General features: G+C 29.2%; 1 long non-coding RNA gene across 1 annotated transcript; it reads right to left on the minus strand.

Moving 5' to 3' along the window:
- Positions 1-11868: 11868 nt before the first annotated feature.
- Positions 11869-13998, minus strand: LOC110422848 (uncharacterized). The gene is made up of 3 exons (XR_002445775.2): positions 13931-13998; positions 13792-13856; positions 11869-12197 (listed from the first exon to the last, which is right to left on the minus strand). It is a non-coding gene; the product is annotated as an uncharacterized LOC110422848 (long non-coding RNA).
- Positions 13999-14494: the final 496 nt, after the last annotated feature.

The raw sequence follows: 14494 nt of genomic DNA on the forward strand, positions 1-14494 counted from the left end.
TATGAATACTTTATAAACATATAAATTATAAATAAAATATTAATATTTAAATGACAAATTATTAATATTATAAATAAATGATAAATTATTAATATTTAAAAATAAAATAGCATAAAATAATTTATCATAATAATATTTAAATTAAATAAATTATTAATATTTTACAATATTAATGATTAAATTATAAATAAAATATCAATATTTAAATAATCAATTATTAATATTTTAAGTAAATTATCAATGATTAATATTTAAAAATAAAATATTAATATTTAAATTTTTAATTATTAATATTCAAAAATAAAATAAAAAGCATAATAATTTTTAAATTAAATAAATATTAATATTCAAAATGCTAATGATTCAATTATGCATAAAATATTAATAATTAATTTTTACATTATTAATGTATTAATTAAATTTTAAATTATTAATATTTAAAAATAGAATAAAATAAATAATTATATATATAATAAAGGGTATTTTTATCTTTTTATTTTTTATTCTTTTCTTATTCCAAAGTTATTGTTACCGACCAAACACTGCAATAAGTCATAATAGTTATTCTTGTGCTATTCCATTCATCATACCAAACTACATAATAACTATCCTATTCTATTCCAACTTCATTCTATTCCCACGTAATAAATATTTTATTCCATTCCTATCTATTTCATTAACCAAACATACCCTTCGACATGAAATAAAACTTTCTAAGGAGATGTCACCTAAAACTCCAAAGGAAGTTGAAAGCATGAGATGGATTCCATATGTATATGTTATTAGAAGTCTCATGTATGTTATGCTATGCCCTAGGCTAGAGATTTATTATGCAGTTGGATCGATTAGTAGATTTAAGTCTAACACAGGCATGGAGCACTAGACTATAGTCAAGTGAATCTTTAAATATCTTCGTAGAACAAAGAATTACATACTTGTATATTCTTGACGTGACCTTGTGGTAATAGGGTACACTGATTCAGATTTTCAATCTGATGTTGATTATAGGAAATCAACATCAGGATCTGTTTCCACCTTATGAGGAGGAGCCATAGTTTGGAAGGGTGTAAAACAATCTTGTATTGCAAACTCTACTATGGAGGCAAGGTATGTTACGACTTGTGAAGCTACAAAGCACACTACTGTAAGCTTCTTTTGGACCTTAAAGTAATTTCAGATGCAGACAAGCCCATTACACTCTATTGTGATAACAGTGAAGTAGTGGCTAACTTAAAAGAATCATGAAATTATAGAGCAGCAGAATATATTGAAAGGAAGTATCATTTCATTTGAGAGATCACACAACCTAGATAAGTGCTTGTAATGAAAATTCCAACAGAGCAAAACCTCTTTCATCCTTTCACGAAGACTCTAGCACATAAGAGCTTCGAAGGTCATTTAGAAGGTTTGTGATCAGGGATATGTCATACTTACTTTAAGGCAAGTGGGAGATTGTTAGGAATTTGAGAATATGGTACCTTAGAAAGCTAGGATATTCTCATGTTTAAATTTTATTTAATTCATTTGTATTGAAAATACATTTTGATAATAAGACGAAGAGTTTGTTTTAAGTAAGCATTCATTATCTAGTTATAAAGGTGCCATAATTCTATTAAGATATTAAAATACATTTGTATCAAGAGTCATATATAAGAGACATGTATTTTAATTGAATCTTAAAATAATTAATAGTTAAATAATAAAGCTGGTCACTTTATGATGTTTAGACTGTAGTGTCCACATTATTTCCAATGAAAAGAATTTGATTAAAAGAGAAATAACTCTCTCTCTCTTAAAAATTAAATAAAGTTCAAAAATTACATATATAAATATATGTAATTCGACAAACCCTAGCCACCAAGAAAAGAGGTCATAGCTGAACCTCTCACTCTTCCATCCCTCTAGTTTTTCTTCTTACTCCCTTTAGCAATTTTCTATAAGCCTCTCATAAGGAAAAATTTCCATAAAAGAAATTAAAAGAAAACTATCTAGTTACCATCTTAAAAAGTATTCCACACCTAGCCCACAGTAGGTTCGAAATTGGAAAATTATTTAAGAATAAGTGGTAAGTTAAATTCATCGAGAAATCAAATTAACTAGAAGAGTATCTCCACTATAGAACAAATTTGTAAAATTTTGATAATAGTTGATTATAAAAATTTGATAAATAAGTTTAAAACCGTAAAAGATAGAATTTATTATAAATTAAACTTAAGATGTTTCCATTACTTTAAGCTATCTCAATATATGAATGTTATGCGCAATGTTTGTTTATAATAAAAGTTAATTAAGAAAAATAATTAGTTTACAAAGATAGAAATTCAACTCTATTAACTCGATTTGTATGAATTTCATGGCATTGAAGATAACAAAAAGAGTTTTTTATATTTTAAAGCTGTTTAAAGTAATATATATATATATATATGTTTTTACTTTCCTTTTACTATTTGTTTTGTGGTTTCAAAGTAAAGGAAAGAAATAATTGAAAGCTAGAACAAAAAAGGGAAGTAAAAATAGTGAAGGAAAGAAGGGGAGGGAAAGGCACAAAAACATGAGATTTTGATTAGAGGAAGTGATGGTTGTTTTTAAAGAGAAGTCTTAGGAATTTAGTGAGTAGAAAAAAGAAAAATAAAATACCATTTCATCAAAATTGAAAAAAATCCGAATCATATGTGACGAGTAACTGTGAAATGATTACTCTATGATATAGAGTTATTTAGACTTACTTTTGATAATAATTTAGCTTAATTCTTCTGGTAATGTATAAAAATTAGTAAGTTTTATTTAATTATTTTAAGTTAGTTAATCAGGTGAGTCAATCTAATATTAGTTAATCTTGTGTTGAATTGATGGTTATATGCCTAAGATAAGTTGTTATTGAATTATTTGTGCCTTTTTATATGTTTATTGAAGAAGGAATTTTAATGGAAGAAAGAGAGAAATTTAAGGTGCAGACTTCCATTACACATGTCTTGGTATTTCGACGATAACTTTCTATATTGAACTCCAAATGAGGTGATTCTTGGACCACTCGAAAGCTTAGAGAAAACAATACAATTTTAGGTTACCACTTTGCCCAATTAAGCCTAAAAAGTGGTCAAAACCCTTGTCAAAATTGAAGCATTGCAGTAGTCTTGGAGAGATCAAAATATTTACAAATTAAATGGTCAAGGCCATGGCCTTGGTGGACGTAGGCCATGCCTCACATAGTCTAATGAGAAAATCTTTATTAGAATTGACTTTTTTCTTCACCCAACTTGACCCAACTTCAAAGCCCTATAAAAGCAACCTTTCAAATGAATTTTAAAGATATGAAACACCATATTTAGAGCTGAGAATTAGCCACAAAATCATTGAAAAATGTCTCACTAGAGCTTAGAAGAAATTGAAGGATTCAAGAAGATTTGGAGATCAAGATTTTATCTCTTGGAGTTTCTTTTATCTTTTTAGTATTTTTTATTTTTCTTGGTTTGGTTTCAATGTTTAAACTTTATCTAATGATGATGTGAGACATAATGTGGAACTAATTTAGTTATCTACGATTATTATTGAACTCAATACGTAGTCTTAATTATTTATCTCTTTTTTGCTTATGTTTGATGGTTTTAAGTTGTCTATTATATTCTATCTTTAATGCTTCTAATTGTGCGGCCACCAATCAGATTGAATTGGAAACCTAAGTTAAACCTTGACAAAAGAGATTTAAAGTAGACCTTGAATAGAATAACTTATGATCGAATGCACTTAGTTGATTAGGTGGTTTGATTTGCATCTATGGTAGGCATGCACCTATAAGCCTTTTGTAGCCAAGATTAAAACTTGAACTTAATAAATCTTTCTTCAATTTAATTTGCATAGACATATAGTAAATTAATTAGGAGAGATAATTTTATAAAAAACTTAACAAAGACATATAAATAATTTAAGACTCTAGGTTAGCAACTTAATCCATTAAATTAAGTTAGGAGAAGAAAAGAGAGACAAGATTCAAATGAAGTATTGAAGGATATCATAATTTTAGGTCCGGTGGTTAATTAAATTCTTAAAACAAATTTTGCTAATAAATTTTAGATTAGTTTTATTTTTTGTTTATTAGTTTTAGTTTCAATTTAATTTTAATTATTTGGATAAAATTAAAGTGTGTTAACTTTAATACTTAACAATAAGAATTAAAACAATTTTCTGTAGGAACAATACTCTACTTCATCATTAGATTACTTATTTGCGATACGTGCACTTGTGTGAGAAATCAATAAGAAGTTTTAGGTGGCATTCTCGGGGAATTGATTTTTAATTCTTTCTTGTTAATATTAATACCAAGCATTCTTAATCTTACTTTAAACTTTTTCTTTAATTTTTTGGTACTTCTAGTCACACAATGAATGATCAATAAAGGGAAAAAGACAAAGTCTTTGAGGGAATATGTTGTCCCACTTGTACAAAGTCTCCACTCTAGTATCCAAAGACCTTCTATTCAAGCCAACAACTTTAAAATTAAACCAACCATTTTTCAGATTATTTAGACTTCTATTTAGTTTGGGATTTGCCTAATGATGATCTTAACGCTCCTGTTGTGAATTTCTTAGAAATTTGCAACACATTGAAAGCTAATGGTGTTACTAATGATGCCAGAAAATTGAGGCTTTTCCCTTTCTCCCTAAGAGATAAAGCAAAGAGCTAGTTAAATTCGCTTCTTGCTTGTTCTATTAGTACTTAGAATGATTTGACTCATAAATTCTTAGCAAAATTTTTTCCACCTGCCAAGACAGTAAAAATGGATAATGATATCACTTCTTTTATACAATTTGATTCTGAATCACTGTATGAGGCTTAGGAAAGGTACAAAGATTTGTTAAAATTGTGTCCTCTCCATGGGTTACCTAAGTGGTTGCAAGTTCAAACTTTTATAATGGTTTGCTGGAACCTATTAGAACCACCATTGATACTGTAACTAGGGGTGCACTAATGAGTAAATCCATTGATGAGGCCTATGAGTTGTGTGATGAGATGGCTTCAAAGAACTATCAGTGGCCATCTAAAAGATTAAGTGTAAGAAAAGTTGTTGGAATTCATGAGCTTGATGCAATGAATACCATTAATGCACAATTGGCTATTATCACAAAGAAAATTAATAATTTGAGAGTTAATATTGTTCAGTGCCCCTTGGTAGCTGGTGATTTTTATGGAAAAGGTCATTCTAATGACAAGTGCACTATTTATTCTAAATCTTGCCAGTTTGTTGGAAATAGGCAACAAAACAACAATCTTTATTCCAACACTTATACTCGTGGTTGGAGAAATCATCCTAATTTCTCATGGATCAACAACCAAGTATCTTCACTAACATCTAAACCAAACTTGCCACTTAGATTTCCACCTAGAACTTCAATGCCAGGGAAAAGGCCTTCAATAGAGGATATGTTCATGTAACTCATGACAAAGACTGATGCTTATATGACATAAAATGATGCCATCATTCAGAGTCAAGTAGTATCAATCAAAAATCTAGAGATACAAGTGGGTCAACTTGCTAGTACTATCAATAATAGACCTAAAGGTACTTTACCAAGTGACACAAAGCCCAACCCAAGAAGAGAAGGTAAGGACCATTGTATAACAATCACTCTCCGCATTGGAAAAGAGGTAAGTGATAAAGAGTTAAATTCTAAAATTTTAATTCAATTTGAAAAAATTGAAAAATATGCTGAAAAAATTTACGGTTGAAAATTTTGCTTAAAATTCAAAAGAAGAAAAATTGCTCCCACACCCCCAGCACCTTTTCCTCAACGTATTCGAAAATAGAAACTGGACAAATAATTCTAGAGATTTCTTGCGATATTTAGAAAGTTGCATATTAATATTCATTTTGCTGAAACTTTGGAACAAATGCCAAGTTATGTATAATTTTTGATAGATATATTGATGAAAAAAGGAAATTGAAAGAGTTTGAGACAATTGCACTTATTAAGGAATGCAATGTAATCTAAAATAAGCTTCTACCAAAGCTTAAAGATCTAAGGAGTTTTTTTATTCCTTGCACTATTAGTAATTTTAAAATTTCTAAAGCTTTGTATAATTTAGATGCTAGTGTTTCAATAATGCCTATGTTTATTTCTAGGAAACTCAAACATAAAGAGATACAACCTGCTACAGTTTCTTTGCTATTAATAGATAGAACAATCAAGCATCCAATTAGGATTATAGAGGATGTTTTGGTTAAAGTTGGGCATCTGTACATTTCGATAAACTTCATTATGCTTGAGATTGAAGATGATGTTGAAATTTCTCTTATTTTAGAAAACCATTATGAGTTACAACTGGAGCAATTATTGATGTGAAGAATGGCAAAATAACTTTTAAAGTTGGAGAAGAGGAAGTAGTGTTCAATTTGTTCAATGCAACTAAGTATCCCCATACAAATAATTGATATAAAGTGGATTTAGTTAATGAAAGTTAAGATAAGCCTATTCCACCACCTTCAATGAAGCAAGAACCAACTCTTGAGACAAAACCACCTCCCAGTCATCTAGATTTTGTAGTTGGATAGTGAGTAATATTTTTTGACTCATAGCTACATTTTGTGCCATGGAATCTTAAACCGTATTGGTGGAAAACCTTCAAGGTAGTAAAGGTTCATCCTTATGATGTTGTTGAGATTTATAATGGGCTTATCGGAGCAGTCAAGGTCAATAAAGAAAGTCTCGAGCCTTATAAAGTAGTGCAAAAAGGGGTGCCATAGTCAAGCTAATGACTATGAAAAAAACACTTTTTGGAAGGTATCCTAAGCTTTCAAAACTCTCATTTTTTGCTTTTAGTAATTTTTATTTTGTTTATTTTTCCATTAATCTCTATTTATTTATTTATTTATTTATTTATTCCAGTAAAAAATTTCTCTTACAACTGACAATAAGGAAGATGACAAGAAGAAAAGAAAAGAAGATTAGAACTTCTCCAAATTCATCCAACTACCAGGAATGTATTCTTTTACCTTTTCTTTATTCTTTTTAACATTGAGGACAATGTTTAGTTTAAGTTTAGGGGGTGAATTTATTTATTTTTCTTGTTGGTGAAAATTTTGTCAAAGTTTTAGATTTAATTTTATTTACATATTTATTTAAACTTTAAATAATTAGGATTAGTTTATCATTTAAATTTTTATAATTGCTTGAATTTTTAGGAATCTAAAATAGAGTTGTGCCGAAATTGTTTCGATAATTTCTTTATCCAATGATGATAATTAGTTGTCTCATATATTTAGCTTTAAGTGAATAAGGATATTGTTTGGTTCATGCTAGATTCTTTTGTTGAGTATTATTGTTAGGATATGATTTCCACAATTTTGCACATTATATCTTTTGCTTTGAATTATTGTGAATATCTAGAGAAGGTTTATATTGATGTGAATTTTAGATTATGTTAAGAACTCTAGAATTTGCTTAATTCTCTCTTGAGGCAAAATTCTAGTTAACTTAATTAGGGAAATGATTCAGGCCATCTTTGGATCATTGAGCCTTTGAAGCTAACCTTGATGTATTTTTATCCCTGGTATACCCCTTTGAGTCTAATTTTTCTTTTCTTTGTTTAACCATATAATAATAAGCTTAGCCTTTCAAAATAAATATTTTCAATTTTGCAACCCTCACTCCTAAGCATGTATATTGTTTTAGGAAATATAGATTGAGCTAAATGTTGAAAAAGGTAGCAAAGGTTGAGATGTTGAAAAAAATTCAAAATTATTAGTATTCACCTCACTACTACATTAAAAGAAATAAGTTTGAGGGTATAAAATTGAGAAAAAAAAAAGAAGAAAAAGTGTTAAACAAAAGAAAAGTTCAGAAGTGAAGAAAAATTGTATATGTGGAGAATGAAAATAGAGCTCTATATAGGTCCTAGAATAATTATGTGCTTAGGGTGATTTAAGCCACATTATTATCCTTTAACCTACCTTGACCCTAGCCATATATTACAAGCTTAATAATGATTAACTGATCCCTAACTTAGTATTAGTCTATATTAATGGAGAGAGAAATGATAGGCAAACTTATGAAGTTCTAGTACTGATTTGAATTTTCCATTGGCATACAATTATCCAGATGTTATGAAATTCTTGGTAAAAAATTTGACACACACATGAAAATCCATTTGAGAATGTTCTTGCATTAGAATTGAAACATGAATTTGAATAATGCTTATATTTTTCCTTAAGTTTGAGATTGATAAACATACATTTGAGAAAATTTTGTGAGATCATTGAGTTGGTGCACTTTATTTCTAGTAGTTGCTTTATTTATTTTGCTTTCATCATTTAAATTGTTTTTTGTAAATTAGTTTCTCCTCTATGTTTTGCTCGAGGACTAGCAAAATCTTAAATTTGAGGGTGTGATAACTCTATGATATAAAGTTATTTGGACTTAATTTTGATCATAATTCAGCTTAGTTCGTGTGGTAATGTATAGAAATTAGTACAGTTTATTTAATTTTTTAAGTTAATTAGGTGAGTCAATATAATCTTTGTTAATCTTATGTTAAATTGATGGTTATATGTCTAAGATAAGTTGTTATTGATTTATTTGTGCCCTTGTAGATGTTTATCAAAAGACTTTTAATGGAAGAGGGATAAAAATTTTGAGGTGTGGACTTCTATTGCATATGTTTTGATATTCCAACCATAACTTTCTCTACCAAACTCTAAATGAGGTAATTCTTAGACCATTAGAAAGTTAAGAGAAAAAGATACAATTTTAATGTTTACCATTTTGCCCAGTTCAACTTAGAAGATGGTCAAAAACCATGTTGAATTTGAGGTACTATAGTGATCATAGAGAGATCATGACTTTTGCAAATTAAATGGTCAAGGCCTCGGCTCACTTAGTCTAATAAGAAAATCTTAATTGGAATTGACTTTTGACTTTTTTCTTTATCCAACTTGACCCAACTTCAAAGCCTTTTAAAGGCAAACTTTCAGAGGACTTTCAGAGACACGGAACACTAGATTTAGAGTTGAGAATTAGCCACAAAATCATTGAAAAAAGTCTCATTGGAGTTGAGAAGAAATTGAAGGATTCAAGAAGATTTGGAGATTAAGATTTTCACTTAGAGTTTCTTTTATCTTTTTGCTATTTTTTATTTTCCTTGGTTTGGTTTCAATGTTTAAACTTTATTTGATGATAATGTGTGACATTATGGGGAACCAATTTAAGATTATCATTGAACTCAATATGTAGTCTGAATTATTTATCTCTTTTTTGCTTATGTTTGATGGTTTTAAGTTGTTTATTCTATTATGTACTTAATGCTTCTAATTGTCTAACCACCAATTAGATAGAATTAGAAACTTAAGTTAAACCTTGACAAAGGAGATTTAGAGTATACCTTGAATAGAATAGCATATGATCGAATGCACTTAGTTGATTAGATCGTTTGACTTGCATATAAGGTAAACATACACTTATAAGCCATACATAGCTAGATTAGAGCCTAAACTTAATGAATCTTTCTTCAACTTAATTTGCATAGACATATAGTAAATTAATTGCGTGATATTTTTATAAGAAACTTGACAAAAACTTGTAAATAATTTAGGACTAGAGGTTCATAACTTAATCCATTAAACTAAGTTATGAGAGAGAGAGATAAAAATTCAGATGAAGTATTGAGGGATATTATTATCTTAGATCTAGTAGTTAATTAAATTCTTCAAACAAATTTTGCTGATAAATTTAGATTAGTTTTTGTTTTTGTTTTTGTTTTAATTTTAATTGATTAAATAAAATTATGGTGTAAAATAAGAATTAAGATAATTCTCTATGAGAATAATACTCTACTTTATCATTATATTACTTGTTCACGATACTTGCACTTGCATAAGAAGTTAACAACATGAGACATAGATACTAGTTATTTGTTGTTAAAAAGCATAACAGAAAAATACCAAAATATAAAACAAGCGCATGTTTTTCATTTAATTGATAGCAAAATACCAAAGAGCACATATTAAAAGATATAAAATGACTAAAATACCTTTTGTAAGAGAGAATATTATAGTTTAGATTGAAAAAAAATCCAAATCATGTGTGAGGAGTGACTATGAGATACAGATAACGTGATATGTTGTTAAACACCATAACAGAAAAATACCAAAAGGCAAATAGATACATGTTTTCCATTTAATAGACAACAAAATACCAAAAAGCACCTATTACAATATATAAAATGACTTTAGAACCCCCCTAGCTGAAAATCAATATTGTTTAGATTGGTGCTGTGGTGAATTTACTACAATTCACTATAAGAGATGAATCAAATATATTCCAAGTACAGAGTTTGTAATATCACTTACTTTTTATATTTTTTAACATTAATGCGATTATTCTATGATTTGTGTGATGTATGATTGTGAATTTTTGCTTATGTAAATTGGATAAGTTGCTTCCATAGCTAGAAAATTTTTGAAATCCATAGGTTATACAATCACAAGCATGCATTACAATCCACATCCAAAAACATTAACTAGGAACATCTAAGAATTATGCTTTAATGCAATAAGGATCTCATAATTATAACACTTTATAATTGTTTTTGTAAAAATGTCTATTTTCATGAACGTTATCTTATTAATTAATGATAAAAATTAGAAACATAAAGATAAAGAAAACATTTTATCAAAATCAAATGCTTAAAATAACATAATGTATATCTATATCCAATCAATTGACTCATAGAGCATATATTATCTCTATCAATGTCTAATTGCTAAATCACAATAAATACTTGGGATGCCCTTATTGATAATGAATGGGATACTAATGAATGATAAAACATATTTAACAAAGTATGGGGAAAATTGCTTAACACAAAAAGAGAGAAGCATCATAAAGCACACAAGCAGTTCAAATCCTTTTCCTGTTTATACAAAGAGGTGGTAGCTTTAAAATCATTATAGTTTTGATTATAATAAAATGATCAAATTTTCTTGAACATTATTTGAGTGATCCTTGACAAGTTCTTAAAATAATTTAACTCCATACATTTGTTCTTACATAGACACAAGCTTAACTCTTGAAGTTATTGGACTATATCTATAACATGTATGACTTAGGTGTATGAATGCTTATGATTATCATCCATGAAAGTCTGATTTAAAGATAAAAGAAAAATCTAGATGTACTCATTAAGGGGGAGTTTTGAATATCTTTTTAATGATGATGAGAAAAGAGAGAAATAAGACTAAGTTAAATAGAGTTTGGTAGGTCTTTATGTTTAATTTATGTGTGATGCTTAGGTTTGGTTTTGTTAAATATTATGTGCTAGTTTTTATGGATATTCAATATATCTTACTTAGCTACTGTGAATATTGTATATCTTGTTTAGCTACTGTGGATATTATAAAAATTTTATTGCAAATCTTTAAAGAAAGCTAAATGCATTAACTAAGGTGGAGCAACTCATTATGCATAAAGATTTGAAGCATCTATATTGAACATAGACATTGCACTGTTAATCTATGAGTGTTTTGTCATCATCAAAAATAAGAGAGAGAATGTTAACTTCATATGTCTTTGATAATAACAAAATATTTCCATTCATTGGTGTCTAATTATATTATTTAAGTGTGCAGGAAAGCACTTAAATTCATGTATATATTTGGTATTTGAAAGCAACTCAAGATGCTTGCTCAGTTGTAAGATGGGTTAATTGGTTAAACAAGCAAAGAAGAAAGAGCTTTAATAAAAACAGATTAGTCTTAATCAATTAACACAAATCTTTAATCAATTAAAGCAATTTCTATAACGACCTTCTTCTGATTGTTACCGACGTCTGAGACTTGTGAGTGAACTCGTCAAATCTCGAACAAGCCTTAGTTGAGATTCCGGATAATATAAAATCAACTGACATCACTAAAACTATCGTTTACTTAAACCAAATAAACAAAATATTTAAAACGTAGCATCTAGATACCAAAAACCAGATTTAACAACTCCGAAGCAATTTCAACATCACAAGTGATATTCATTACACAACCTCAAGTTTTAGCTAATACAATCCTGATAGACTATTAATCTTTATAAGTCTGACTATTTGACACAACATGACCTTTATACAACGAAGCAGCTCAGAGTGGAAGTCTAAGAGATGCCATTACCTACATTGTAACTAGTCTCGATGTGCTGAACGATGCACTTGAATCGATTACTTATCTGCAAAAGAAAATAAGGGGGTGAGTCTCACAAATTCAGTGATCATCAACTCCGTGAGTAAGCTGTAGATGGGAAACAAACCAAGGCAGAAGTTTTGAATATTAAAAATATAAGAATATATATAAATAATATAACTCAAAAGGGAGGTTTGTGCCTTATATGTAAAATCAGAAGGTTATTGCAAGATAATTATTTAAATCAAATACTAAATCAATACAAGTAAAGATCTCTATTGTCGAAATCATTTAGCAACTTATTTAAAACAAATCGGTATAAGTACAAGATTTTTCATCTTTTAATTCATTCAACACTTTACTCAATCCAATCTATCATAAACATGCATTGTTTCGGAAAATCAAGAGTTATCAAAACTTATACACAATTTCACAAATCACCTTATATGCAAGGAGTTAAATCCAACATCATAGTAAAAATAAGGGAGCTGCAGAAAGTCTTATTATTCTTGCCATGTGAAAGAACACGTATTGAAAACCCAAAGAGACATCACTCTCGAGTAGGTAATAAAAATAAGAAACTCATGGACCCACTTCCACGTAATAATATTCAAGAGTTCCACTCCACCGAATCCCCACAACCATGGTAGTCTTAACAATGTTAGCTGATATCAGAGAAATTAGGTGATTGCAACAGTGTATATCACTTGTGACCTAGCCACATAAATTAACCCGTGGCCTTGACACATATATATCACAAACCATGGCCCTTGCCACGTCTAATATCCTGTCGACCACCCAAACATTTTTTAGCTAGAGTTCATTTGTACACAAAGGTCACACTATCTCAATGTGACATTCGACCTATTCTCGAATCTCCCGATTTGGTAAAATCATTTAAAAATCAAGTTGGGTTCTCAAAAACTTATTTTAAAACCATTTCCACATTATTCAACTTGGTAACATGACAAAATCCCTTATAAGACTTTAAAACATAAACCCTTTGCATGAGGTTAAAATATCAGTCTACATGGTGGATATGTGTTTCAATCATGAATGCACATCACACAAACTATAAAGCATATTTTGACGTAAATCATATTAAAAGCTTGTTTCTCGATTTTAAAAACCTTTTACATATATATAGCTTATATATATATATATATATATATATATATTCAAAACCATTTTCAAAATCATGGCATCCACAAATTCTTAACATCTCTATCAGTTTATGCTTTCCACAAATCTGTATTCAAAGTAAAATCAACACACACACACACATATATATTTACATAGTTATGGAAATTTTAAAATAGACACCCCCTACTTACCGTACAATAGCAGGACGCTACGTCGCTATTGATTTAAATACGTATCTAACTAATTTCTACTTGCCAATCTCTCGTTATCTCATCCATCATGCCACCACGATAAACTTTACTTACTGATTCCCTTCTTAGCAACCATTCAAACCTAATACATTTAATTGTACTCATACATGGCAACATTTCAACCAATAATCCTTAACTAAGTCTTATAGTTTTTATCAACATTACAAACAAGCATTTATCAAACAATCCATACACTTCAACCAACCAAAGCTTATACAACACAATGTAGTCACTTTGCTTGCTTACCTCTCGGCTCAAGCTTGAATTTCCAAATATGATTCACAACTTCCTCACGTCTTCGGTCGCCATTGCTGCCCAAATATAGACAATCAGTGTACATCTTATTTTTCCTTTCTACTTATGATTTCAAGGCTAAAACACTTACCCATTACTTATTTAGCTCCAAATTCCAAGATCTACCTACAGGCATGCCTCAAGTTCTTTGAATCTTTGTAGATCCTTGCTACCACAAATAAAATCTCACATCACAATTGATTAACAAAGCATGCATTTCGAGCAAAATGACAAATCTTCTTACCTTTCTCGAGTTCACTAGGCTGAACCTTCTCCTTCTCTTTTCTTCTTTCTCCTCTCTTCCTTTCTTCCTTTCTTCCTTTCTTCTTTCTTTCTTTCTTCCTTTGCTTCCTAACAAAATCTCTCTTTTCTTTCTCAAAGGTTCGACTTTGTCAAGACAAAGCCAATTTATTTGCTATTTCTTTGGTGTGGGCAGATATCACAAGGATGAACTTAAAATGGCCTTGTGAAAACTTTCTTTTCCTTTCCTTTTTCTTTCATGGGCAGATTGCCCAAAGCTTGATGACTTTTGACATATTTCTTTTATCTTGTATAGGGTTAAAATCACAAGGCAAAGGCTTTTGAAACTTTTCCACCCGCCATTTCACTTTCCATTTCTTTTTTTATTTCTTTATTCCATGTCCCATATTCACCT

Source organism: Theobroma umbraticum, unplaced genomic scaffold (assembly GCF_002168275.2).
Source record: "Theobroma umbraticum cultivar Fairchild unplaced genomic scaffold, ASM216827v3 scaffold_146.0, whole genome shotgun sequence".
Lineage (NCBI taxonomy): Eukaryota > Viridiplantae > Streptophyta > Magnoliopsida > Malvales > Malvaceae > Theobroma > Theobroma umbraticum.